Source organism: Mustela putorius, unplaced genomic scaffold (assembly GCF_011764305.1).
Source record: "Mustela putorius furo isolate JIRA1106 unplaced genomic scaffold, ASM1176430v1.1 tig00000407_pilon_pilon_pilon, whole genome shotgun sequence".
In the NCBI taxonomy this organism is placed as follows: Eukaryota; Metazoa; Chordata; class Mammalia; order Carnivora; family Mustelidae; genus Mustela; species Mustela putorius.
The window spans coordinates 10,960,575-10,986,476 of NW_025421373.1; the positions used below are offsets into that span (position 1 = coordinate 10,960,575).

Consider the following 25,902-nt stretch of genomic DNA (forward strand, 5'->3'; position numbering starts at 1 on the left):
TCTGATGCATTTATTACATAAATAAATGTTTTGCAATTTATGTTTCTAGTAGAGATTGGCAGTTGGACAGAAGGCAGCTGGGAACAGAGGAGCTCTGCCCTTGCTTTCCCCTCTCTTCCTGGCTTTAAAATGTTCTTTTCAGGAAAGATGCCTTTCCAGACATTTCAGTACATGTTGGAAATATTTCTACACATAACTGGGGAAAATGAACTCTAAAACTGTGAACTCTGCAAGGGACTGAAGTCAAAATGGGAAGCTGAGTTGTTTAGCTGTGAGCTTTGACTGGTTCCTGCTCGGAAACCCCTTTCAAGAAAAACCTTCACCAGCAAGACACTTCAAAGAGGTTCCCAAGCACTGCCATGTTTAAAATGTGTTAATTGAACCTAATTGCAAACAGCTGCCTTGTTTAGCCACTGTTTGGGTTGGCATTTACCCACTCCAGATCTAGGTGATCTTTTTTGTTATATTACATTCATATTGAGATCTTACTATATTTGATAGAATCTCAGAATGTGTCACCATCCAAGGGATTAGGAGATAATAAATAAAAACGCTGAGACAGCATATTTAGTCAAGCCCTGAGGTCATTGCCAAGTACACAAGTACATAACAGCAGATGCCCTACTCAATAGACTATGTGGGGTCATGGTCCTCATTTAAACATATGGGAAAATTAAAAAAATAAAATAAAACCAGTGCTGTTTGCTGGCTTTTGGTTGTGGGTAGAAGCATTGAATAATCTTTTATCATCTATTCTCTTCCACTCAACTATTGAATTTAAATGCTGTGTTGTAGGAAGGGGGAAACAATACGTATTTATTAGTTTATCAGGTGAAGTGCTGCTAGGTCTAGTTTTAACTACTGATATTTTTCAAGAAGCACTTGTGGGAGCAACTTATTGGTTAAATGTGAAGAGGTGGTTTTAAAAATATTTAACAAGGGGGGCGCCTGGGTGGCTCAGTGGGTTGAGCCGCTGCCTTCGGCTCAGGTCATGATCTCGGGGTCCTGGGATTGAGTCCCGCATCGGGCTCTCTGCTCAGCGGGGAGCCTGCTTCCCTTCCTCTCTCTCTGCCTGCCTCTCTGACTACTTGTGATCTCTCTGTGTCAAATAAGTAAATAAAATCTTAAAAAAATTAAAAAAAAAAAAAAAAATATTTAACAAGGACTAAGACATGAGCACCGACCAGTTAGAAGGAACAGTCACTATAGAAACTGGCATGACCAGGCTCATGCATATTTGTGTAGTAACCAAACGATTCCTTACCCAGCAAGTCACCACTGAGGGCATCTATAATGTAATCCTACCTACTGGGATTCAATATAGACTGTGCACCCTGGAGTTACCTTCCTGTAAGAGTGAGAGAGCTTGATACTCACTCCCACCTGACATTGGTTGAAATCTGCTTCTTGAACATTAATTCTCTGGTACTTCTGTCCTGCCATTCAAGTGGCAATGTGGTCCCTGGAGGACTGGGGATGCCGTTATGCAAAGAAGTGCTGGTGCTGGCAATTGGAAATCAAGCTGGTGAGTGTTGAAAGGGTCTGTGCCAGGAGATATGGACGGGCCACCGGCAGTGTCTGCCATGGTGGTTGGGGAGCATTTGAGGCTGCTGGTGGGGCTGATGTGGGGAACATGAAACAGCTCCCCTCAGTGTTGTGCACCTCAGTAACAGTAGCCTTCCTGAGATTGTTCGAAACAAATTGGTGCTCAGAATATGACTTATAAGCTAAATAGGATTAAGGAGATGGAGTATATAATAAAAATTGATGACGATGAGAATAATGTAAGTGGTTCATATTTATCTGTTTTCTCTTTTTCATAGGCATGGTCACCCCGTTTTCTAGATGAGGAAATGAGATTTGGAGATGTTGAATAGCCTACTACCCAAGGACACACAAGTGGGATGGTAGAGACGGGCTTTGATGTCTGTTCTTTCTGACTCTGTAAAACAAACTCCTGAAGTGTGAATGGTTTAACTCAAACCCTTCCCTTTCCCTCTCCTTGCCTGGTCCTTCTCTTCTTCCTTCCTTTCTCTTTCAGCACATATTTGAATGTGCACTATGTGCTTTCTAAGTGCCACACAGCAGAGAATCAATTTTGGTCTTTTTTGATGTAGAGAGTCACCCATCCCTCTCTTCCCCACGTCCTCCCCTCACTTTTGTGGGGCCCAGCAGGTAAAAATGAAGGCTCACACAGCACATCTAAATATTTAAAAGCTGTAAGTCAAGTTGTGTATGCATTGGAGATGTGACTGACCCTGGAGAGAACCTGCTCAGGAAGGTTCCAGAAGTGGGCTTGGGACCACTCAGGCAGGAAAGGGGCAGAGCCAGGGAAGAGCCAGAAGTGTGAGGTCCAGGGGACTGTCTTTCCTGGGAGAGGGGAGCGATGCTTCTCCTCTGTGTCCTCCTCTTCTCTCTTCAGAGCTCATTTTTACACTTTGTTTGTTTGTTTGTTTGTTTGTTTTTTTTGCCTTCTGAGGATTTTTTTTTTTTTTTTTGAAAATATGAAATTCAAACACTCCACTCATTGAACAGAGGGAGAGGGTCAGTTGAGGTAACAGATGGTAGATGTTCTGGGAAGAGGAAGAACGGGATTGTGGAGAAAGAGGTGAAGGGCTACTCTCTGGCCTGGACAGGCTTCTCCACGTTTGGTGGCTCTAGTCTACAGAAGGGGAGACACATGGCCTGGGGCTCTGTCTGGAGCAGTTGGTGGGTACATCCAGACTTCTGGACATGGATAAGATTTCAGTATCAGCTCTTTAGCCCATGACAACCCAAAGTTCTGGACAGACTCCCAACACACACACACACACACACACACACACACACACATGCATATGCCATGCTTCCCCCTACTGGCTCAGGTTATCCTGGGGGAGTCAGCCAGAGGAATATCTCACCTGAACAGCACATACCCATGCTGCATGTGTCCCCTTCTCTCCCTTGGGGAAGATCAATGGCTTAATATTTACTAGAACTAGGACTAATGCCCATGCTAACATGTTCAGTAGGTGATAAAGCTATTTATTAATTCAGTCAATACTAAATGCATGTCTATCTAACGTTTGTGTTCCCCCTTCAGGTGATTACCATCTCCTGGGCACAAGTAATGGCCAACAGGTGTGCCTCTTAGGCAATCAGCAGTAGATCCAAGATGGCGCTAGCTTATTTAATATGCAGACTTCAACATAGTGGGTGGTGACAGAAGGACTCATTGAACAAGAGTACTGTGAGGGCTATGAGTAAATCCAGTTATGAACTTAGCAGGGTGTTCCCACGCTGGGGACTCCCAGGATAAAGATCAAATGGAAAAGGTAGCTGTGCCACCTGTGAGGACCTAAGTGGAGCTCAGGCAGCAAAGCCCTGCCAAGAGCACAGAACAGATTCTACCAGCCACCGACTTCAACATCAAGGTCTTTAGGGAGGACCCAGAGGATGGTACAGGGACCTGTGCATGTGAATCATGGAGGTCAAGGATCTCCCTCCCCTTTCATGCTACCAGGTAAAGTAAACCATTCCTTAGGGGGCCATGGTGGAAAGAAAAGAGAAAATGGGGAAGGAAAACCGCACAATCGAAAATATCTGGGAGACTGTGTAAATTATTGGATTGGATGATGTTTAATTTTCTGTCCCTGTGTAGTATAGCTAAGGGCTCAGGAAAAAGATTAGAGCAATTATAGAAAATAATGAAGCTATATTTTCTTTGTGTCATTAAATGTAGGGTAATTCTGAACTTGCTAAAATTGTCTTTGCCCTGCATCTGTTCACCGGTGCCTGCACGCACGGGGCGCACACGTGCACGCTTGTGCGTGCACACACACAGTACTTCTACCAATCTTCCCTGCCACCACCTCCCCGCAAGAGTCTGTACACACAATAGCATTAATGAGAAATGGAGACTTCACTGCAGATTTCAAGGAGAGATGGAGAATATCTCATTACAAATTCTCCAGGAAACAGGTTTATAATCCCCCTCCAATACTCGGCTTTGGATCCGAGATGCACCTTTTTCAAAAGTGAATATTGGATATCTCCGAGCAAGAATCTGTCTTACTACTATGATGTGTCATAGTATTATATAAAATAATGTCATAGCCATCTCCTAGCAATAACATAAAATAATGGTGTGTCTGACACTGGCACCTTCTTATATTTGATGAAATCCCTGTAGCTTTCTGCTTTGTCGTCCTTCCTCAACTGGGCCCAGAAGCTTACTCACTGAGGCAGTTGCGTAGAGTGGTTCAAAGCAGATTCTAGCATCAGACTGCTCACTAGCTCCACTGTTCACTAGCCAAATCACCTTGGGCAACTTCTCAAACCACTCTGGGCCTTTGTTTCCGCATCTGTGAAATGGGAATAATTTTACTAATTCCTTCTTAGGGTTGTTGTAAGAGTTAAATGAGTGATGCCTATAGAGAGATTGAGTAACTAGGTAGAGCTAAGCACTAGCTAGTCTTGGAGTTACCACTCTCAGTCCCCTCCCACACGGGCCCAACCTACCATTAGCGATTGCCTTTTTCTTCCTAACTTATTTTATGAATAGTAGTTCAATGACCACTGTTTGCTCTCTGAACAACCCTAGAGATCTCGCCTGTCCTCCCCAGCTGGCTTACTTAAATATTTTCTCCAAACAGATCTATTTTCTTTTTCAAGAAATTCTGAGAGATTAAAAAATGCTGTATGTTAATCACTATTTGAGGCATCTATGGTAGATGGAAGAGATGGTGGGATATGAGCCTGACCGGAGTGCAGGATGTTCCCTGGGGAGCATTAGGGGATGTGATGGGAAAGATAGGCTGGGGCCTGCTGGTCATTTAAAGGATCAGTATGCTGTTTTTTCAACACATCTCCCCACATCCGTTGTGTTTGACACCAGCCTCCAAACTGTGGACGCCTAGTCACACTGAGCAGCCCATGGAGGGGAGAGTGGGCTTCCACACGCTCTTCAAAGCACTCCCTAGGATGGCAGCTGCTGCTTCTCACCTATAAAGCTGCATCCAGAAGACAAGTTGGTGGATGTGAACAGAGAGGTTAATTGGGCTTGGGTCAAAAGTGGAGATTCAGAAACAATTACTTTATTTTTAAAAAATATTTTTTTAATTTATTTGACAAAGAGAGAGAGAGCACAAGTATGCGGAGCAGCAGGCAGAGAGAGGAGCAGCAGGCTGAGCAAGGAGCCCAATGTGGGGCTCAATCCCAGGACCCTGAGATCATCACATGAGCCGAAGGCAGATACTTAATTGACTGAGCCACCCAGGTGCCTCCAGAAACAGAATTTTAGATACAGAAGACTTTGATAAATATAGACAAAAACAAAGAGACACCCAGCCCTTCTGGGTCCAAGGCATGCCATAGGCCTGAAGGCTCTCCTAAGATCTCCCAGACCCTTGGGGGCAGAATTTGAATGGCTGCAGCCCTGTTTTTCTCTTCAGTGAGGCAGGACAAGATAATCAGCTCTAGCAAATGGGAAATTTCCACTGTGTGGTGTTAGCACTTTCTGCTCCAGAAATCAAACAGACTAAAAGCAGAGGGTGTCTTGGCACTGAGTGACCAACCAAGCTCCCCTGGTCAGTTCTCTACCCTGTTTGTTCATCTGTGACCTTGTCTAGAGCAAATAGCTTCTAGGTGGTCACCTCTGGAACAAAGAGATGTTGACTGGGGATTAAAAAAATATCTGGGGGTTTTCTTCGAGGGGAGTCAATGAGTCAATGCTTTATTTTACCATGAATGTTTATAAGCAAACCTAGATGTGCGTAGCGTCTTGAATCTCCTCCCACAACTATTTCCTATTTGTTCCCAGAAAAATTCCAACGCCAGATTTTGTCATAGCAACCAGAGGCAAATATCAAGACAGAAAGGAGGAGCAAATTCTGGAAAGGGTTTCCCTCCGATGTGGCTTGAGTCTCTCTAGGGCGCCCAATATCGGCACGAAGCCCTTTAAGAACCGCAGTGCTGGCCCCACAGTTTCTCGGGGCGGGGGGGGGGATCTAGTGGAGCCCAGCTTTGCCGACTTGCAAGACCCACCAGGAAGTGCACCTCTCCGTTTACCAGGCCAGGTACGGAAAAACTGACTTGCTAGCTCCTCAGGCTTTGTACCTGCTGTGTGTTGATCTTTATTTTTGTATGTCAAGTTTTTGAGATTAAATGTCTTGGATTATTATTATTCCATCAAGCACTTCCTGGGAGGATTTTAATAAACAAGCATCTTGTGTATTTCCTAAACTGTCCCCTCAAATACTTTCTGGAAGAAGGCAGGGTGTGTATGAATAAGCAAGCAAAAGAAGACAGGAGAGGCTCCTGATACCTGCTTCCCATGTTCCTCGGACTGCTGCTTCTTTCTTTGTTGTTCTTATGGAGGTGCTCTGAGGTCAGACTTCTTGCCTGTATGTAAAGTCATCTCTGGTTTTGCCACAATGCAGCCTTCTTGCTGAAAGCACCTTTGAGTTTGGGATAGGTTATATTAGGTGTCAGTTCTGAGTTGCGGTGTGTCGGCAGCTACTTAATAGCTGGCTCTCTGAAATGAAGAAATAGAATCGCCTTGCTTTGTAGCATGTGCTGATGTCCGCGATGTAAATACGCCCCCCATGGCCAATTTCAAGCTGCTCAAGTTCACTTATGAATAGGGAACTGGAAAGAGATGCACACAGCTGACTCTGGGGAGTTGGCTGCCTCGTGGTGCTGATTCTGTGGACTGCACCAGGGTTCTCAAGTTCCGGGCGACGACACTTTGGGCTGGGTAATTCTTGGTTGTCTGGGGCTGTCCTGTGCATTGCGGGATGTTTAGCAGCATCTCTGCCCTCTACCTACTAGAGGATAAAGGGAGCCCCTTTCTGTCCCCAGTTATGACAAAAATGTCTCCAGACTTTGCCAAATGTACCCCGAGGGGCAAAATCAACTCCCAGCTCCAGGCCAGTCTGCGTAGATGGTGTTCAGAAGGTCCATTCAGCAGATCGTAGGCTTTCACCAGCTGTCCTCCATGGACCATCCTTACCATGCTCCTGCAAAGCTTCTCTCTCAGCATTTTGGATGTGGTATTTAAAAAGTTCAGAATAGACTTCCTTGAAGAGTCTTAAGATAGTGATGTCATGAAGAATTAAGGTATCAAGACAAAGCGTGACCACTAGGGGAAAATCAAGGTAATTCACGGACTGGATTCCAGAACAGAATAGATGTTTATAATGGACAGTAGAGGGCCCCTAGTCAAGGCTTTACTTGGTATGGATGAGAAATGAGACTCAGGTGAGGAGTGACTTGTCCAAGGGCAAAGCAAGTCCAAAGTAGATGTGTTTGAGAGAGTCACTGGGTGATGTGGTAAGTGCCTCTGAGACATACTGGGAATTGGGAATGAGGCCAGATTGCAACTATGAGTGTTGTGTAGGCTTTACAATGTCAGGTTTTCATGGCCATTTTTGACATCTCCCTGTCCCAAACCTCCCCCTGCCCTAAAAAGTCTGCTCATGAAAACCATATTATAATGAGGGACTTCTGTTTCAGGCAGAATGATTCCCATCAACTTCAGAAGTGGGTAGTTGATTCAGATGTTCTATTCAGGAGGGTCAGACTGCTTGTCATTAGAGAACAAATGTTGAAGATTGTCACTGATTTCTCTCTCCTTCCACATCTGCGCTGGGCCTTCTCGTTGATGAAGCGTCTTCATGCCAGGCTCAAAGGGATTTCAGGAAAGAAATTATGGAAGAAATGGACTTCCAGTAAAAAAGTTAAGACCACAAGATTAACATGATAAGAACTAGGAAAATCCCTCCTGGTTAACATTGAGAATGTGTTTTCAATGCACAGAGGTGCCCAGTCAGAAAGGGAGTTTTAGGGAGGGATGATTTTCATCAGTGGCGTTCCTTGGCTTTGGAACTTACAGTGAAATTAGGGCAATCATAGACTAGTAAGTCGATATGCTCCAAGTGCCAATAAATTGAGCTTAATGAGGACAGCAAGTCTGCTTTTATTAGGAGATTAAATAAAAGTGAAAGCAGTGCTTTGAATCATGGATCCCTAAAAACACATCAACATTTGAAAAGAATAACGATTTTATGATTTTGTGTGGAATAATTCATCACTTCACTCCTGATTAGTTTGCTACAATATGATGTACTGGGTTCTCAAGAATTAAGTTCCCATAACCAATGTTTACTGTCATTACCTCATGTGTCTCACAGTGGCCTTTGTTGCACCCCCCACACCCCGCCCCGGGTCCATGGTGATCATGCATACTAACCCCACGGGGTTACCTGACACTGGTCCTCCAAGTCTCTCTCTCTCTCTTTTTAAAATTTTATTTATTTATTTGACAGAGATCACAAGTAGGCAGAGAGGCAGGCTGAGACAGAAAGGGGAAGCAGGCTCCTCGCCGAGCAGAGAGCTTGATGCAGGTCTCAAACCCAGGACCCTGAGATCATGACCTGAGCCGAAGGCAGAGGCTTTAACCCACTGAGCCACCCAGGTGCCCCCGGTCCTCCAAGTCTCTTTGGGCAATGTGAGCCATTGGGATTTTTGCTTTCTCAGCCTCAGCATCTGAATCTAAAGGGGTCAATGATACAGGAGTGGTAGTGGTGGATAAGGGTAAAGGGTGAGGGTGTTTTGGGTTGTGGGCAGCATTTGATACAATTCTGAATGACACTCCCTGCTCAGAGCTGTTTAGGCCACAGAGCTGTACTGGGAAAGTCTTCGTGGGTGATGGAAAATATTTTTCTTTCTTTGGAATGGATTTTGAATTGATCTAATTTTGTTACTTCATAAGAAGCTATCTATTCAGGAATGAATGATTTTTTAAAAAGATTTCATTTATTTATTTATTAGAGAGAGAGAGAGAATGAGAGAGAATGAGATAGAAAGAGCTCACACAGAGGGAGGAGCAGGCTCCCCACAGAGCAGGGACCCTGACGTGAGGCTTGATTCCAGGACCCTGGGATCATGACCTGAGCCTAAGGCAGACACTTAACTGACTGAGCCACCCAGATGACCCTAATGATTTTTTTTTTTTAAGCAGTTAACACTTCACTGTATAGTCTTTTGGAAATATTTTATGTGTACATTGTCAGGAACTTTTCAAAAGGCTCATTATATATCTTGCCAAATTACTGTCCAGAAGAACATGCCTATATACACTCCTACCTACTGTATAGGAACACCTTGATTATTGTAAATAAAAAGTCAGTATGTTGAGCAGTAATATCTCCTTTTTAGACCACTTTTAGGTTCACACACACAAAAAAAAGACAGGAAGGTGCAGAGATTTTGCATGCACCCTCATCCCAAAATGTGCATAGTTCCCCCATTACCAACATCTGCTATTAGAGTGATACATTTGTTTTAATTGCTGTACGTACATACAGGCTCTACAGTTTACAGTTCATTCTTGGTAGTGTGTAATCTATAGATTTGGACAAATGTATATTGACATGTAACCATCATTATGGTATTAATACAGAGTGAAAAAGGTAGTAGCAATAGCTTCCAGTTCCAAGGAAATGTCCTATAAACTTTCATAAGCCCTAGGAACTAGGGGGTGCAAAACTGAGGAGAAAATAGAATAAAGAGTTTGATCTATAGTATTTGCCCTTGAGCCAACATCTGACACTTCCAGGGCTTAATACTGCACTTTTGCAATGTTACCCATGTTACAAGGCTATAACCAAGAGATGTCAAAACAGGAACAGCCCTGGTCATTGGAAATAGTAGTACCAAACAGCTGTCTTGCTAAACTATTCCTTCTAAAGATTCACTTGTGCCAACTTCTTGTCTTTGTTGATCCTTCTTGGCTCTGCAACACAGATGTGAAAAGTAAAGAGAGCATGTCTTTGAATTTCATTTCGAAAAGTGGAGAATATACAATTAATTCTGGGATTTTAAAAATATTAATGCTATTCCCCACATGTATTCATAGCCATATGTAGAAATAGATTTAAAGAATGGTGTGTACATGTATGTGGCTTCTCAATATCAAGTGGTTAAAATTAATGGGCTTCAAGTTGGGTTTTGGGGGTTGACTGGACCCATGGGCTAGGATCTGGTCCTCAGTTAGAGACTGAATGCCTTGCTTTAGTCCATTTGTTGAGAACTAAACCATCTACACCCGTAAACCTATTTTATTCACCAGAACAATTTACTGACTATGAGCTGCTTTGTGACAGAACTCATAGCTTATTTTGTAGCCTCAGTGACTAACATGGTGCCAGACATGTAATAAGTTCTTTTTTAAAAAATTATATAATAGCTTTATTGAAGTATAAGTGATACAGAATCAACTGCATATTGTAAAAATTTTCCATTTGATAAGTTTGGGTATATATATATATATATATATATATATACTCATGAAACCATCACCACACTCAAGATAATGAACATGTCCATTGCTCCCGATGCTTCCTTTATAATTCTTCTTTCCTTCCTCCCACTGTTCCCAAACAATCAAGTTTGTGCTTTCCATTACTCTAGATTAGTTTGCATTTTCTAGAATTTTATATACACGAAATCATGTAACATGTACTCTATTTTTTGTGGTCTGGCTGTTTTCAATCAGCATAATCATTTTGAGATTCATTGAAGTTGTTCCATATATTAATAATTTGTTTCTTTTTATTGCTGAATAATATTCCATTGTATGACTCATAATTGGTACTTAGCAAATGTTTGTAGCATTACATTGACTTGAAAATTAATTTTTAAAAATGTAACTGGGGAAGGAGTGGATAATGGGGATAGCACTATTTCTGTTGAGTAAGTCTGCTTAGGAAGTCAGAATAGAAATCAGGAGGTGAGTTGGCATGGTAGAAACATTTTTTATCATCCAATATCTGTTTTCACTCCTTTCATAGTGATGAAATGACAGATTTGGCTGGGCACGGAATTGTCTGAAATAAAGACTACATTTCCCAGCCTTCTGTGCAACTAAGTGTGGCCATATTAGTAAGTCATGACCAATATGATGTAAACAGAAGGGGTATATGAAACTTGAAAAAGTCTTCTGAAAGGAAGGCGAATTTCCTTCTCCTCTTCTTCCTCCTTTCAGTTGTCTGAAACACAGTCATAGTATCTAGAGCTCTAGCAGCCATTTTGGATCAGAAGGAGTCTTGAAAATGGAAGCTACTCAAGGCAGAGCAATATGTAGAAGAAGCTTGGATCCCTGAAATTGTAGAGTGCTGTGTCTGCCCTGGGCTAACTACCTTCAGACTGTGAGAGAGATATATTTTGATCTTGTTTAAACTTTTAAAAGTCCCTTTTGTGTTTTACATTTTTTACAGCCAAAACAGTCCTACTTGCTACAGTTAGTAGACATAGAATTTGAACAAGAGGGAGTTTGATGTTGTGGAAAGGTCATTTAAGCCACGCAAATGAGCCCATCTTCACTCTAAGGATTTTTCTGGGTAGAAACATGGCATCGGCTATTGGACTCTCTCTTGGTGAGTTCTGGAAAAACACTGACAAACCCTTGTGAACCATCCTTCTTTTCCCCACCATGCAACTCACTCCTATCAATATGTATCCATCGTTAACAGTTTACGAATTTTCAAAATTATAACTCATTCTACATTTATTTACTTTTCACTTGGCAGGTCTCCAAAGAGACATGAGGTTAGCTTAATATCATTAATTTTTTTTTTTTTTTTTTTTTTTTTACAAATCATATGTATGGTGGCTTAGTGGAGAATGCTTTCTGTAGATGTCTAGTCTCATTTATCAAGTATGAATTCTTGTTGTGTTTAATTCCCAGTGATGGTTTGGCTTGTGACTCTTTTTTTTTTTAATATTTGAGATATTTAAACATACAGAAAAGAGTGTATGTCCAGATGTCACCTATCTGAAAAACATGACTGAAGAACAGTAGCTATCACTGTGTTTATTGACTTAGAAGCGGAAGCTTTTCTTCAAATGGCTCTATATGCAGAACTCCATTACATAAAACCTCTGTCAGAGCATCTTTGGTTGAAGTGGGAGTGGAGGACTTGGAGCCCTTCTGGGTAAACATCCCTCTTGCCAGTCCCATTCCTCTACCATGAGGGTCCCTGAGATGTGCTCACAGAGAAGGGACCCGTGAAGGTGGCTGAAAACCACAGAGTTAGAATATGTTCAAGATCCAGGAAGCAAGCTCAATGGTATTCAGATCTCTGTGCTCTTATTCTACTCACAGTTATAACAAGCTTTGTAATCTGGTTTCCCAGTTATAGAAGCGCAGAAGAAGACCTCAGAGACAGAGACAGTTAACAAGACATGACTGTGGCCAACAATGAGACCAATGATAGGAGGCAAGGATGTTTTAAAAAGACAAATGCAGGGCATTAAAAACCACTTTCTGAGGTCATTTGGGGTAAATGTCATCTTCCTAATATATTTCAGAGGGTCACAGAGGCATGTTTTTATATTTATATGTATGTATATGTGTATATTTATATGTATGTATTTATATGTATGTATATATGCGCGTGTGTTTATATATATTTATATATGAGTATATAATATACATATGTATTGTATACATGTATATGTGCATGTGTATATATATATATATGTGTATTTATATAGATTTAGTGGGAGTGGGTGTAAAGTAATATAGAGTATATCCTATGTAAATATATACGCAGTATTTTGTTTGGAGTTTATGGAAATGACCCTGAGAAAAACAGCCTCCCTTATCTTTTCTATTTTACATTTGCTTTAATAGTAACAACAGTAATACTTACTGAGATGATTATTATGTGCCAGGTACATGAGTGTTTTATCTAGTTGACTTATTTAACCCTCACCACTATTTTAGGAAGTAGGAACAGTCCCCAGAGACACAGAGAAGTCAGTTCCCTTACCCAGTGTCACACAGTGAGCGTGTGGTGGAGCTGGGATTCAAACCCAGGCAACTTGGCCCCAGGGCCCATGTTCTTAATATGTGCCCATATCTTAGGATAATTTCCAGTGTTTGAATAATAAAGTGCAAACATCTTGTAGCTAGCAAGTTTTCCAGTTGTCTGGAAAACCCATCTATCCAAATACCTGGAAAACTTGTCCTCCAACAATCCCAGGTAAATGAAAGAGCGAATTAAATGGAACAGGAGCACAGGCTTCCTCATGTTCTATCTCAAGCGCTCCCTCTGCCATGGGGCTTCTCAGAGGCCCACAGAGAGGCAGACCAACCTGAGCAGGTCTGAGTCACCAGGAGGTATGCCAGGGGTGGACTTGACAATGGACATGAAATCCATGGACCCAACCACCTGCACTATGGTTATGTAACCATCTTCGAACGAACGTAATCATCTTCCTAGTGGCTCAAGGGGTATTCTGAGGTTGACATGGAGACATGTGTTTTTTAGAGGCATTTCCTTTCTGGCCTGTGTTTCTACATTGTGGTGGAAGAATCAGAGGCTCCCAGCTTCAAAAGTGAATCCTGTTGCAGGTTATGAAAGTGCCAGGATGTGGGGGAGCAGGTCAGCATGTGTCCGCTCAGGCACTGGCATTGGCCTGACTTTGCGTCCAGCCTTGGTTGCTGTCTTTGTGCTCCGGGATGCAGGAATTACCTTGGCTCTTCCTGTGGCTAAGTTTGTAGGGGTGGACTTATCACACCTTCCTGGGATGAAATACCAATTCAAGGGGTGCTTCTGATTGTAAAGGGTCTATCCATTCCCAAGGAGACTGAGGAGTTATTTTCTTGTAGTGCTGCTACCTTAGTGGGTGCAGGCTGCCAGAACAAGATGAGTTGGTGGCTTAAACAATAAACCTTTGTTTTTCACAGGTCTGCAGGTTGCAAGTCAGGTTGGAGTGGCGGCTCAGTTGGGTTCCAGCAAGGGCCCTCTTCCTGGTTTACAGACAGCAGCCTTCTTACTGTATCCTTGCATGGCAGAGAGATCATTTCTCTCACGTTTCCTTTCATAAAGGCACTGATCCCACCATGAGGCCTCCACCCTTGTGACTTCATTACCTCTCAAAGACCCCCCTCCAAATACTGTCATGCTGACGAATAGCATTTCAATATATGAATTTTGAGGGTATGCAAACATTCAGTCCATAATAGCTAGAGTGTTAATTTATGATACACTTTCCCCCTTGGTGATATTTTCATAGTTGTTGTAAACAGGTGAGTCATGGCTAGTATATCTCACACACACACACATACATGTGGTCCATCGGCCAGGCTTTAAAGCAATTCATTTTGGGGTGCTTGTGTGGCTCAGTCAGTTTAGCGTCTGCCTTCGGCCCAGGTCATGATCTCAGGGTCCTGGGATCGAGCCCCACATCAGGTTCTCTGCTCAGCAGGGAGTCTGCTTCTCTCTCCCTCTACCCCTTCCCCTGCTTGTGCTTCTCTCACTCTCTTGTTCTCTCTTTCTCAAATAAATACATAAATAAATAGAATATTTATGAAAATAAATAAAGCAATTCATTTTCTTTTTATTTCAAGAAGATAAGTCAAAATAAAGCAAATAAAAAGGCTCAGCACATTTACTTAACTGTTACCAAAATCAGATTTCTGGCAATGTTAATCACCCCATATTCTTTCAAGCTGATCCCACTTCATCTCCCTTTCCCCACACTTGCTGCCTATTTATCTCACAAATCTCCTATTTATCTCACTAATCCCAGGTTCTGTGTGGCCACATTTGTGCTGTTTCTAAACACTGAACACACCTCTAGTACAGAACACATCCCAAGAAGTAGTTCATTTCTTGTTGCATATCCATGGCACTTGTCTTGAGTTTCATGAAGGCAGGGTTCATAACTTAGGTAGCACCATACTTTTGTATGGGTGTGCAGAACTCTAAGATTCCTTAGGCCCCTAAGCTTCCCACCTCCCAGGTATACGCACCTTATGTAATTCCCCCTCCTTGAATGTGAATGGGACCTATGAATATGAAGGATGTCACACCCCTGATTAGGTTACATTATATGGCTAAGAAAAAGGATTTTGCAGGTATAATGAAGTTTCCGTATCAGTCGATTTGGGGTTAACCCTAATAAAGAGTATACTGGTGGGCCTGCCTTAACTCGGTGAAAAGGTCTTTCAACCGGCCTAGACCTTCCCAAAGGAAAAGATTCTTCCACTGGCTTTGAAGAAGCAAGCATCCACATTTTAAGAACATGGGACCACAATGCAAGGGCCTGAGTGAGGGTGGTCTCTAGGAGTTGAGAGCAGTTCATGGCCAACAGCTATCAAAAATATGGGGAGCTCAGCCATGGAGCCGTAAGGAAGTGAATTCTGCCAACAAGTCAAAGGGACTTGGAAGTAGATTTCTCTTCAGTCAAGCCTCCGGATGGGAATGTAGCTCAGCTGACACCTTAATTGCAACCTTATGAGAGCCTTAGCAGAGACGCATTTGAGCCATGTACAGACTCCTGACCCATGGAAACTCTGAGATAGTAAATGTATGTTGTTTTAAGCCACTGAAGTTGTGGTAATTTGTTATGCAACAATAGGAAAACTAATACAGTAGGCATTTCTTAAAGTTTTGTTGGATTTAATCAGGGAATAGAATATTTAAAATGAATCTCTGCTAAAGTTTTGGCTGATTTTAAGAATGGAGATGTCTTAAAGAATTGCTGTCTTCTTATGGGTCTTCTGCCCATCCAATCAACTTCACATACGTCCAGGGTTTTCATAAATACCAACTTCTGATTGTCTGGAAATAGGAAGTGAGAGTCTCTCCAGGCATCATTCGGCATTCTTGGGAGATAGAATGGCTAAAAATTGATGTTGAAATGAGACCACCATCATTTTTCAGTCTGCTCACTATGTACAGAGCTCAGGATGATTAGAAAATGTAAAACACATGTGAGTGGCTCAAACCCCTTTAGTTAAATCACATTTACATAGATCAGTTTTCCCAAAGGACATAAGTGAGCTGAACTTAAGCAATTAAAAAAAACACAAACCCCAAACTAGAACCTTTTGCTAAAGCCAAAAAACATGGATGAGTTAAACCATATCAGATGTAATGGTTTGTTTTGAGAAGTGTTTGGTCTGTTGTCTGTGTGTGTGTGTGTGTGTGTGTGTTTTTAAGGCAGATAGAAAAACAGACCTTGTAAGATCTTTGACTGCCAAGGTAGAAACCCAGTATACAGGATTTAGTTCCACCAAAGTCGTTGATACCATCAGGATCATCAGTGACCCGGGTCAGGGACGTGCTGCTGGCTCTCCATTACATTCCAGAGACACTCTAGGGGCTGTGGCAACAAAGGGACTGTGACTGTGGCTGAAAACAAAATAGGACCCAACCTTGGCCTTGGCGATCCAACCAGAGTGAGTTCCTAGGACCTTGATATACCACCTCAGGGGGATTCTCCTTGCTCTTCCGCCGAGTGGAAAATAAGAAACTTTCTGGTCACGGAGGGTCTTCCCTCCTATTGCCAACATTTCCAATTCCATTTGCCATTAGCTTAATGTAGCTTCCTATTTCTAAGGAAAGAGTCTGAAAGAGCCTTTTGAAGGCCTCACAGACAGTCTCAGAAGGCTTCATGGGCAGCAAAAAACTCCTAGCAAACTACAATTTGATGAGTTAAGTGTAAATGGATCAGAGACATATGGATTACATTTTTTGGGAAATACACATGGGCTTACGATGTAAAGCGGGGCAGTGGGGGTGGGGCTGGGGCGGAGAAGGGAATGCTTGGAAAAATGTGGTTTGGGTCTTGCCAATTGCAAAATGTTTGAAACAAATAATCTGAGATGTTTTGCCCAACCTAGAGCGCAGCTGGATTCACCCTTTCCTTCTGTTTATGTGCCATTTGCAGACACGGCGTACATGCCAATGCTGGTTTGGGTCTTGGGTAGATTTTTTAAAACTGCAGTTATTTTGAAAGATACTGCGTGCGTAGCTTCTGAGTGTGAAGGATGGAGTGGTGCTGGTGAGGAGATGGGCATTTAGAACTATCTCTCTGCCTCTGGGTCAAACTGTCCCTAAGCTGCTCTGGTGTATTTTACTTGAAGAAGTTCCAAAGCCAGGCTGAGCTGGGGGGGAATATGGCAGCTTGAGAAAGTTGCTTAACCTCAGTCTCCCCACCTGTAAAGTAGGGATGATAGTATCTACCCCAGGGCCCGTGGGGATTGAGATGCTATGCAGTGTGGTGTTGAGAGTGTGAAGGCACGTTCCGAGGACTCCATCCCAGTCTGATACTTGGGTGAACTTGGGCAAGTTCTTCTGCCTCTCTGTGCCTCAGTTTCTTCATCTGTATGATGGGGGAGATGTTAACATCCACCACATAGGATTGCTTTGAGAATTAAGAGTTACTACATGTAAAGAACTTGGCACAGTGCGGGGCACATAATAAGAGTTGGTTAGATGTTAACAATTGCTTTTGTTGGTTTCTCGTGTTCAGTTAAGTCTTTGGATATTGTAGAAAATAAGTGAGCTTCACCTTGAGGCAGAGGACAAGGGCAGCGCCTTACTCCAGCTGCAGGGGTCTCCTTCAGATTATGTTCCTTTCCTTACTGCTTCAATGTGTAGATGATTCTCTACTTGTTTCAACCCCAGATTAGAAGCAGGTTAAGTTTTTTGTCTGAAATTAGCCTCTTTTGGGGCGCCTGGGTGGCTCAGTGGGTTAAAGCCTCTGCCTTCGGCTCGGGTCATGATCCCAGGGTTCTGGGATCCAGCCCCACATCGGGCTCTCTGCTCAGCGGGGAGCCTGCTTCCTCCTCTCTCTCTGCCTGCTTCTCTGCCTACTTGTGATCTCTCTCTGTCAAATAAATAGATAAAATCTTAAAAAAAATTAAAATTAGCCTCTTTTTTTTTTTTTTTCTCCATTCTGGGGAGGATCCTTTTCTCTCTTCTGCTTTACCACCATCTAGCCCCTAGAGCCACTTAATTCAAGAGCCCACCTAAGTCCCACTGGAGTGTGATGGAATTCTGGGTCTGAAATGGAAGAAAACCAGGAGTCTAGTGTTGTACTGGCTTAATGCAATGCTTCTTCTTGCACTTGAAGGTGAACTGGGGAAACATTAAAAAGATAATCGAGGTTTTGAGTGTGGAGCTTAGGGATTAGTAAGTGTAAAACTTTCCAGATGCTTCCAGTGTGCAGCGAAGGCTGAGAACCGTTCTAGCTAGAGCATAGAGTGGGCTTTGCTGGTGCTTCCCATGGTCAGTTCAGACCCTCACCCCTTTGAGCTTACCGGCCCTTCCTTTGAAGGCCTGGTAGGATTTCTGTCCTCTGGATCGCTGACCTTCATGCCATGAGCAAGCTTTCCTTTGGGGCGCTGGCCTTAAGGTCTGCAGAAGCAGAGCCACTTGGTCTCTGAACCCCAGGCTGGCTTTGGGTCAGAGCTGCCACCCCAGGTGGTTGGTTCCCCACCCACCTCAGCTCAGCTCTGAGGGTCTTGTCGGAATCCACGCCTTCCTCTGCCATTCCCCTCTCGTTCAGCACAGTTTTGCCTCCTCTGTTTTCTTCACTGACCTCTTTCTTCACCAACCTCTTTTGCTCTGTCACCTGTGGTTTCTGAGGCTGCAGAGTGCCCATGAAGGAAGAAGGGATTGGGAGTTCAACCTGCATTTAAGCCTCTCCCTAGCTGCTGACAATTGACTTAATCTCTCTGGGCCTCAGTTCCTCATTTGTCAAGTAGAATCATCATACCTAAATGATTGTTGGGCTGTGCAAGTTACAGGAGATGGCAGAGGGGTGACGGTTATGCTGGTGGTGGCAAGGCTGTGGGAAGGGGGTGCTGGCGGTGGGGATGGGGGTGGTGGTGGGGATGGGGACCATGACAATGGTGCTGGTGGGGATGGGGTGGCAGCAGCCCTGTCAGTCATTTGGAGGGCCGTAGAGGTGGTGGAGATGAGCATTTGGTGGAGAAAGAGTTCAATCAAGAAAGCAAAAGCTTGGAGGAAGTACCAGTGTTCTGCTCAGAGGAACGACACCGGAAGCCAGGACAGAAGGATCTTTGTGTGCATTTGCTGAGCCAATGGGAGTAGCTGCTCGTATCAGTCGGCATTTGGTGAAGAAAGCAGAGCTCCTCTGGGTGACATAGAGTAAGGGGTTTTATATAAAGATTAGGCTTACCTAAGAGGAGAGCTAGTGGAAAAGTCTATGCAAGGCTGTTGCCTCTGTGTCTGATGTTGGGCCTGAAGCTTCTATAGCTCAACAGGGTCTGCACGTGGGGTGGAAAGTTGGATGTGACGTGGGGGGAGAGCAAGAACAAACTGGAACTTGCATCTGACTCTGGTCTTGACAACACAGGTGGCCTGCAGGACAAGTGGACACCCATTGTCACAGAGGCACGCATGCACCTGGCCCAGGACTCAGAAGCTGCAGGAGACCCAGTGGGCAGTGGAGATGCTGTAGACCCAGCCAGTGCCTACCCCACCAAGGTGAGCCAGGGGGTCTGAGCCAGTATGTGCAGGCCGCTGCTCTGCCTGGTGCCCTAATCCGACCTCCAGAGCATAACAGTCGCCGCCTCATGCTGACTTCCAGAGTCCACACAGATCTTCTCGTTGCCTGCCGGAGTTCGGAGCCAGAGAGGGAAGAAGCATGGGGACATTGTTTAGTTCCTGCGACACAGGGCATGATCACCACCACAGTGGGAGCTCCATGCTGCTTAGATGGAGTAAAAGCTTCAGAACACAGAGTGGCGTGTGCATGACACTCAGCTTTAACATCTGAAGCTCGGAGAGGCAAGGATAATGACAGCCATGCTGAGGAGCCGCTGGACACTGGATCACAGAGTCCTTTACACTCTCAGGTCATGGAATAGCCTGGCCATTTTGCCTCATCCCCAGAAGCTGGGCTTTTTGGCCGCCTAAGTGTGGGGGGCTTTCGTTCTCTTACACCACTCCTTGACTTGGCAATCAGAATCTGTGTCAGGCTGGAAACACCTGTCCCTCTTTGGGATTGTGGTGTGACTCTGACCCCCCCCCCCACCATGAAGTCTCCTTAAATGGCTTTTTTTGGGGCACCTGAGTGACTCAGTGGGTTGGGCCTCTGCATTCGGCTCAGGTTGTGGTCCTGGGGTCCTGGGATCGAGCCCCACATTGAGCTCTCTGCTCAGAAGGAGGCCTGCTTCCTCTTCTCTCTCTGCCTGCTTCTCTGATTACTTGTGATCTCTGTCAAATAAATAAATAAAAATTTAAAAAACAATTTAAATGGCTCTTTTCGTGGCATTCAGCCTACTCTCTGTTTCTGGCACCGATTCCTGCTAAAGCTTCTAGCCAGACCTACCGGTCTCTTTGGTGGCCAACCAGCACACTCCAGTGCTCAGAGTTAGTCTTGGGAAAGCTTCAAGCCTCATCTAACACTCTGGCTTCTGAAGCCTTCATTTACCAACGTATAATTATGATACCATTTTTATTCTTTAATTTGAGAATTGTCTTCATCAAAGATACCTTTAGAATTTAACTCAACCGTATTCTCTCATTTTGTCTGCCACTGCTCTACCCTATGTCATTCATGTATGGGTAGCCAGGAGAAGAAGGAGTTGGTTTTGAGTTCTGCAGGGTGAAATGAGTAGTCTGAGATGTGGTAGTCAGAACTGTGTTTGCCTTTCCTTCTTTTTCTTATTTACTAGGCTACCTGTTGTGTGAGCATTTTCTCCACCTGCAAGCAATTTACACAAATTGTAAACTGTGTAGCTGTTATAATCTCTGTAACTATGACTAGAGACTGGAAAATGACCCGTTGTCATCACATGTGAAACCTCATAGGAGAGGTCCTCTCACCAGCGGCCTCCTGCCTGATACTTCTCAGAGGGTAGACAAGTTGTAAGTATATGCATCTCAGTTTTCTTATCTGCAAAGTAAGTGAGTTTGCGTCAAAACGTATGTCATGTTCTTTGAGGCCCCCAGGGTTGCCAGAGGACTCGCTGGGGCCTTGGGGGTGGGGAAGGGCATGGGGTCTAGTCTCCCTTCATTTCTCACTCAATTAGCAAAGAATCACCAATGTCTATTTTATATATTTGATTTCTGTGATAGATTGGATTATTGGTCAGTCAGTAATCACTCCCTCCCTTGTCTTCCTTGGAACAGACCACACTTTCCTCTCCTGCTGATTTTGGGCTTGGCCATCTGATTTACTGTGACCAATGGAATGGGGGAGGAGGTGACATGAATTGAGGTTTTAAATGTGCTTGCCAGATTTGTCTTGCCTTTTGCGTTCTTCCATTTACTAGGCAAATGGGCCCAGAGGTAGCAACTGGTCTAGAAAGAATGAGAGATGCATATGGCAGACCCAAAACTGACCCATAGCCTAAGGTCCACCTACACCAGCTTATCTTCAACCTGCTGATCTGTAGGCTTGAGAATAAATGTTAAAAGCATTCTATTTTAGCGATTGGTTTGTTACACAGGATTATTACTATCGTAGCTAATAGCTTACAAATAGGTTTTAATCAATAGTCAAATTCTTTGATTTAAAAGAAGTTGGAAAAGCTCTGGCTTGGCTGATTTTTCAGCTCTCTTATCCAGTTCTAACATCCTAAGTTTCATTTTCTGTGTGTATATAAGAGAGACACAGAGAGGGAGAAAGGGCTTTAGAAACAAAAGTCTCATGGAAAGAAAGAAAGAGAAACTACAAGTTTTTCTTTCTGGGGGAAGGGATGGCCATCAGGGAACAGGGAGCAGAGATGGGCAGATCCACAGTTAAAGTGTGTTTTATTTCTCTGAGTCTTCAAGTAAGCAGATTTCACCCCCGGTATTATTTTGTGCTGTTATGTCCATTTTTGTATTCCATTTGCACAACCTCTGAGATTCCAGGAAGAAGGTAGAAGCATAACATTGCACGTAGCCCTGGGTCGTGCTCTGTTTATTTCATGATGGACCGTTCACTTGGGCTTAACCACCAACTGACCTTTCTGACTCCAGACAAGATGGCAAAACTTTGTTAACAGATTCAAAATCATACTTTAAAGGAAAAGAAATAGCTTACTTCCTTGGCGAAAGATACTTTCCATTCTCATTATTTGTGTCTGTGGTCACACGGAGTTAAGTTTTAGGGAATTCTTAGACAAATTTACTACTGAGGTGCGTGCATCATTTCCCTGGGGTCTCAGACCATTGGCACCCCAAGGCAAACTCTGGGTCTATGAGCTGCAGGGTGGAGGGAGGCGGAAGGTCTTAGGCTTTTTTTTTTTTTAAGATTTTATTTATTTATTTGACAGACAGATCACAAGTAGGCAGAGAAGGAGGCAGAGAGGGAGAGAGAGAGGAGGAAGCAGGCTCCCTGCTGAGCAGAGATCCCAATGTGGGGCTTGATCCCAGGATCCTGGGATCATGACCTGAGCTGAAGGCAGAGGCTTTAACCCACCGAGCCACCCAGGTGCCCCTCTTAGGCTATTTTTAAGCCCATTTTGCTTCAGCCCTTTGCAGCATGGTTGCATTTTAAAGTTTTGAGAACATGTCAAATGTAAATAAAAAACCATCCTCCAAAGCCAAGAATAAGGGATATGTGGATGCCCTCTGTTCGAATGTATAATTAAAGGGTTATCATATCATGTTAGAGGTAGGTAACCTCTGCAAGGATGAATGACATTTTGGGTCAGATCATTGGGAGATGGTTCCAGTCCCCAAAGAGAGACTTCCGGGGCTTGTGAGGACTGCATGAGGCAGACTAGGCTTTCTCCGTGGCAGAGGCTGGGTTTGAGGCCATCGCTGCCATCAGCCCATGCTCAGGTTGTGTCTTACACCGATGGCCATCTGATTTGGGGGTATCGAATGAGTTGCCTGCTTGTTTGTACTGGAGTGAACGCCTTTGAGGACAATAGGAATGACTTAATATTTTATAGCCAGAATTTGGTACTGCCTATACAGAGGGAATTCTGCTGTCTTGCTCTGGGGGAAATGAGTCTATGACCCACAGTGCCATGTGTGGAGAAGATGGCTCTGGGAGATGACTTAATGTAGGTTGATTAATGAGTGTCTAGCAAAATATGTGCCAATAGTTGTATTTATTGAGTGCCAGAAGATTTTATAATAAAGACTCCTTCCTGATAACCTCCAAAAAGAATAAAAGAATATATACTTACCCAGCTAATAGAAAGGGAAGGTGGAATTGAAAAAGTAAAACTGGGGCACCAAGGTGGCTCTGTGGGTTAAGCCTCTGCCTTCGGCTTGGGTCATGATCTCAGGGTCCAGGAATCAAGCCCTGAATTGAGCTCTTCGCTTAGTGGGGAGCCTGCTTCCCTCTCTCTCTGCCTGCTTGTGATCTCTCTCTATATATATCAAACAAATAAATAAAATCTTTAAAAAAATAAAAGTAAAAAAATAAAAAGACAAAACAAAACTGGATGAAGGCAAGAAAAAAAGAGGAACACAGAACAGTTTGAACAAATAGTAAGGTTGATATTTAAATACAAATAAGTCCATTATTACAGTAAATGTCAGTGAACTAAATATTACAATTGAAAGGTAAAGGTTGTCATATGGAGTAAAAAATAAAACCCGAGTACATGCACCTTATAAGGTGATATACCTTAAAATAAGATGTGTCTAAATGGCCACGGTGCTTTCTGAAAGCATGGTTGTAAATACCATGACTCATAAGTTCATTTATTCCCTTTGATTTTTTAAGTCATAGTTACGAGCTCAAAATGTGGAGTGGGATAGACCTTCGTTCAAATCCCATCTCTGCTCTACAAGCTATGTGATCTTGGACGAATAACAGTCCCTTGCTTTTTCATCTGTAAAATGAGGGTAATTTGTACTTTTCTCAGAGGGATGTTGCGGGGAGTTAGTGATTTTTTGGGTGTAAAGTGCTTAGCACGAGCCTGGCATGTAGTAACTGCTCAGTAAACGTGAGCTATTAGAATGACTGCTGCTGCTGGTTTTATTAACTCTTAAAAGCAGTTTTTATTAAAACTGTTGCCACTGTAGTTTTTTTTTTTTTTTTTTTTTTTTTTTAAATATTTTATTTATTTATTTGACAGAGAGAGATCACAAGTAGGCAGAGAGGCAGGCAGAGAGAGAGAGAGGGGAGGAAGCAGGCTCCCTGCTGAGCAGAGAGCCCGATGCGGGACTCGATCCCAGGACCCTGAGATCATGACCTGAGCCGAAGGCAGCGGCTTAACCCACTGAGCCACCCAGGCGCCCGCCACTGTAGTTTTTAATACCAGGAAAATAATTACATCAAGGAAAGCATAAGCTAGAGAAAAATGTGGAATGCATGAAGATGTTTATTGCATCCTGCCTATAGCAATAAGAAATTAGAAACAATCTGTCTCATTCATTCATTTGTTCATTCATTCATTCATTCATTCAATTCAACAGGTATTTACTGAGATCCTATTACAAGCTAGACACTATTTCCCACTGTTTGGGATACATTGGTGATCAAGACAGACAAAGATCCCTGCTTTTGTGATGGGGAAAGTGTAGCTAAGCTGTGGGGCAATAATCCAATGGAATGTTCTGCAGCTATTAAAAAATAGCAACGAAGACAGGGAAAGTCATAGTACGTATAATCAAAAAGCAGATGAGGAAAACATAGATGTCTTAAAATATGCATGGGTGGAGAGAGACTAAAATGGAGCATTTGAAAATGAAAATGCCCGGAAGAGTGATGGGATCATGTTCTTTGTTTTCAATAACATACAAAATTATGAAAAAAAAAAGATATAAGTAATTGAAAAAACGGAATTGGCCCAAAAAAAAGCTTATGGTTTAGGAATCAAAGTGAGGCCTGTAGGCAGAAGAGGAAATTGCCTGCGTAACAGGGAAGGAAAAATTGCTCTTTCGGAAGAGAAATGACTGTTGCAGCTTCCCGGTGAGCAACAGGATTTCATGCCAGGGGCGGGTTTTTGTTAAGGAAACCCTATTAGGCAGATGAGTAAAAGAGGCTGCGAAGTCCCTTGAAAGGGGTGGTTCAGACTTAAACATGTCTGTTTAATAAAGTAACAGAAATTTCCGTTTTCCCTTGGCAGTTTGAGGGTAGAGGGAGGAACAGACATCTGGAGCCTGAAAAACGGGGAGACACGAGCAAGGAAAGATGCAGCTGGAGGGGGTGAGAGTGGCCGGGATAGAACAGCGACTTTAAGAACACTGAGGACTAATATTCCATTTTAAACTGTTTTCTGTTGTTTTTCCCACAGTTCAGTGAAAGCAGGATTATTCAGGACAGTGATTCTCCATTCTTTTGGGGAAAGGATTGGGGGAAGGGGGAGCGTTCCAGGAGGAGACTGCATACAGGTGCACAGAGGAAACCACAATGCCAGAGACGAGATGGTGAGTGCAGAGTGAGAAGTCCCTTGGAGGCAGACTTGAAGTGGAGGGGGCTAGGAGACCTCAAGTCCTCCCCACCATGCCCTCCCTTGGGAATCTGGAGGAAGGCACTGTATTCCCATGGGGTGGGGCCTCAGGCCATTTTGTATGGTTATTAAGAGAAGGCTGGTGCCGCAGGACATTCAGAATTCACAAACACAGGATGATCCTAGAGGTCCTGGCCAGAGGCTACCTTTTCCATAATGACCCTTCTTAAAGCCTCAGATTGCTTCATTGCCACCATTACCAACGTGATCTTTCACAGAGGGCCACCCCTCTCCCTGAGTCCTGCTGTTTTCAGTGCAGCAAGGTCTGGGATCAGTTCTACCTTTCCATGAAGCTCTTAGGGTTGATGAGTTTGGCAGATCGTTTGGCCACATAGCAGGAGGTTGGGCAGGTCTGGGTGGGTGGTGGGCTGAGGAGAGAAGGGAACAACAGCAACCAGGCATGAAGAAGAGTGACTTTGGGGCACTGAGGCTGATGGGCTGTGGAGGCTGATGGTGGAGGTGGTGGAAAGGGGAGGTAGCATGAAATTTGCTAGGACTACAGGGAACTGGCATCTCCACTCTGACTCTTGCTCCCAGGGAACACTGTGATAATGGTCCTTTTAAGAACAATGCTCAACGTAAAAGCTTTTAGAATAGCAAGCTGGTGCCTTGGTGTACCCAGGTAGGGGCAGGTGGGGGCCAACTGTCCCAGGTGCAGACCATAAGGGTTAAGGAGGGGAGGGCATTGT

General features: G+C 43.7%; 1 long non-coding RNA gene across 1 annotated transcript; it reads left to right on the plus strand.

Moving 5' to 3' along the window:
* Positions 1 to 5,891: 5,891 nt before the first annotated feature.
* Positions 5,892 to 19,867, plus strand: LOC123391947. Its single transcript, XR_006606632.1, has 3 exons — positions 5,892 to 6,056; positions 19,162 to 19,292; positions 19,396 to 19,867. It is a non-coding gene; the product is annotated as an uncharacterized LOC123391947 (long non-coding RNA).
* The last annotated feature ends 6,035 nt before the right edge of the window (positions 19,868 to 25,902 follow it).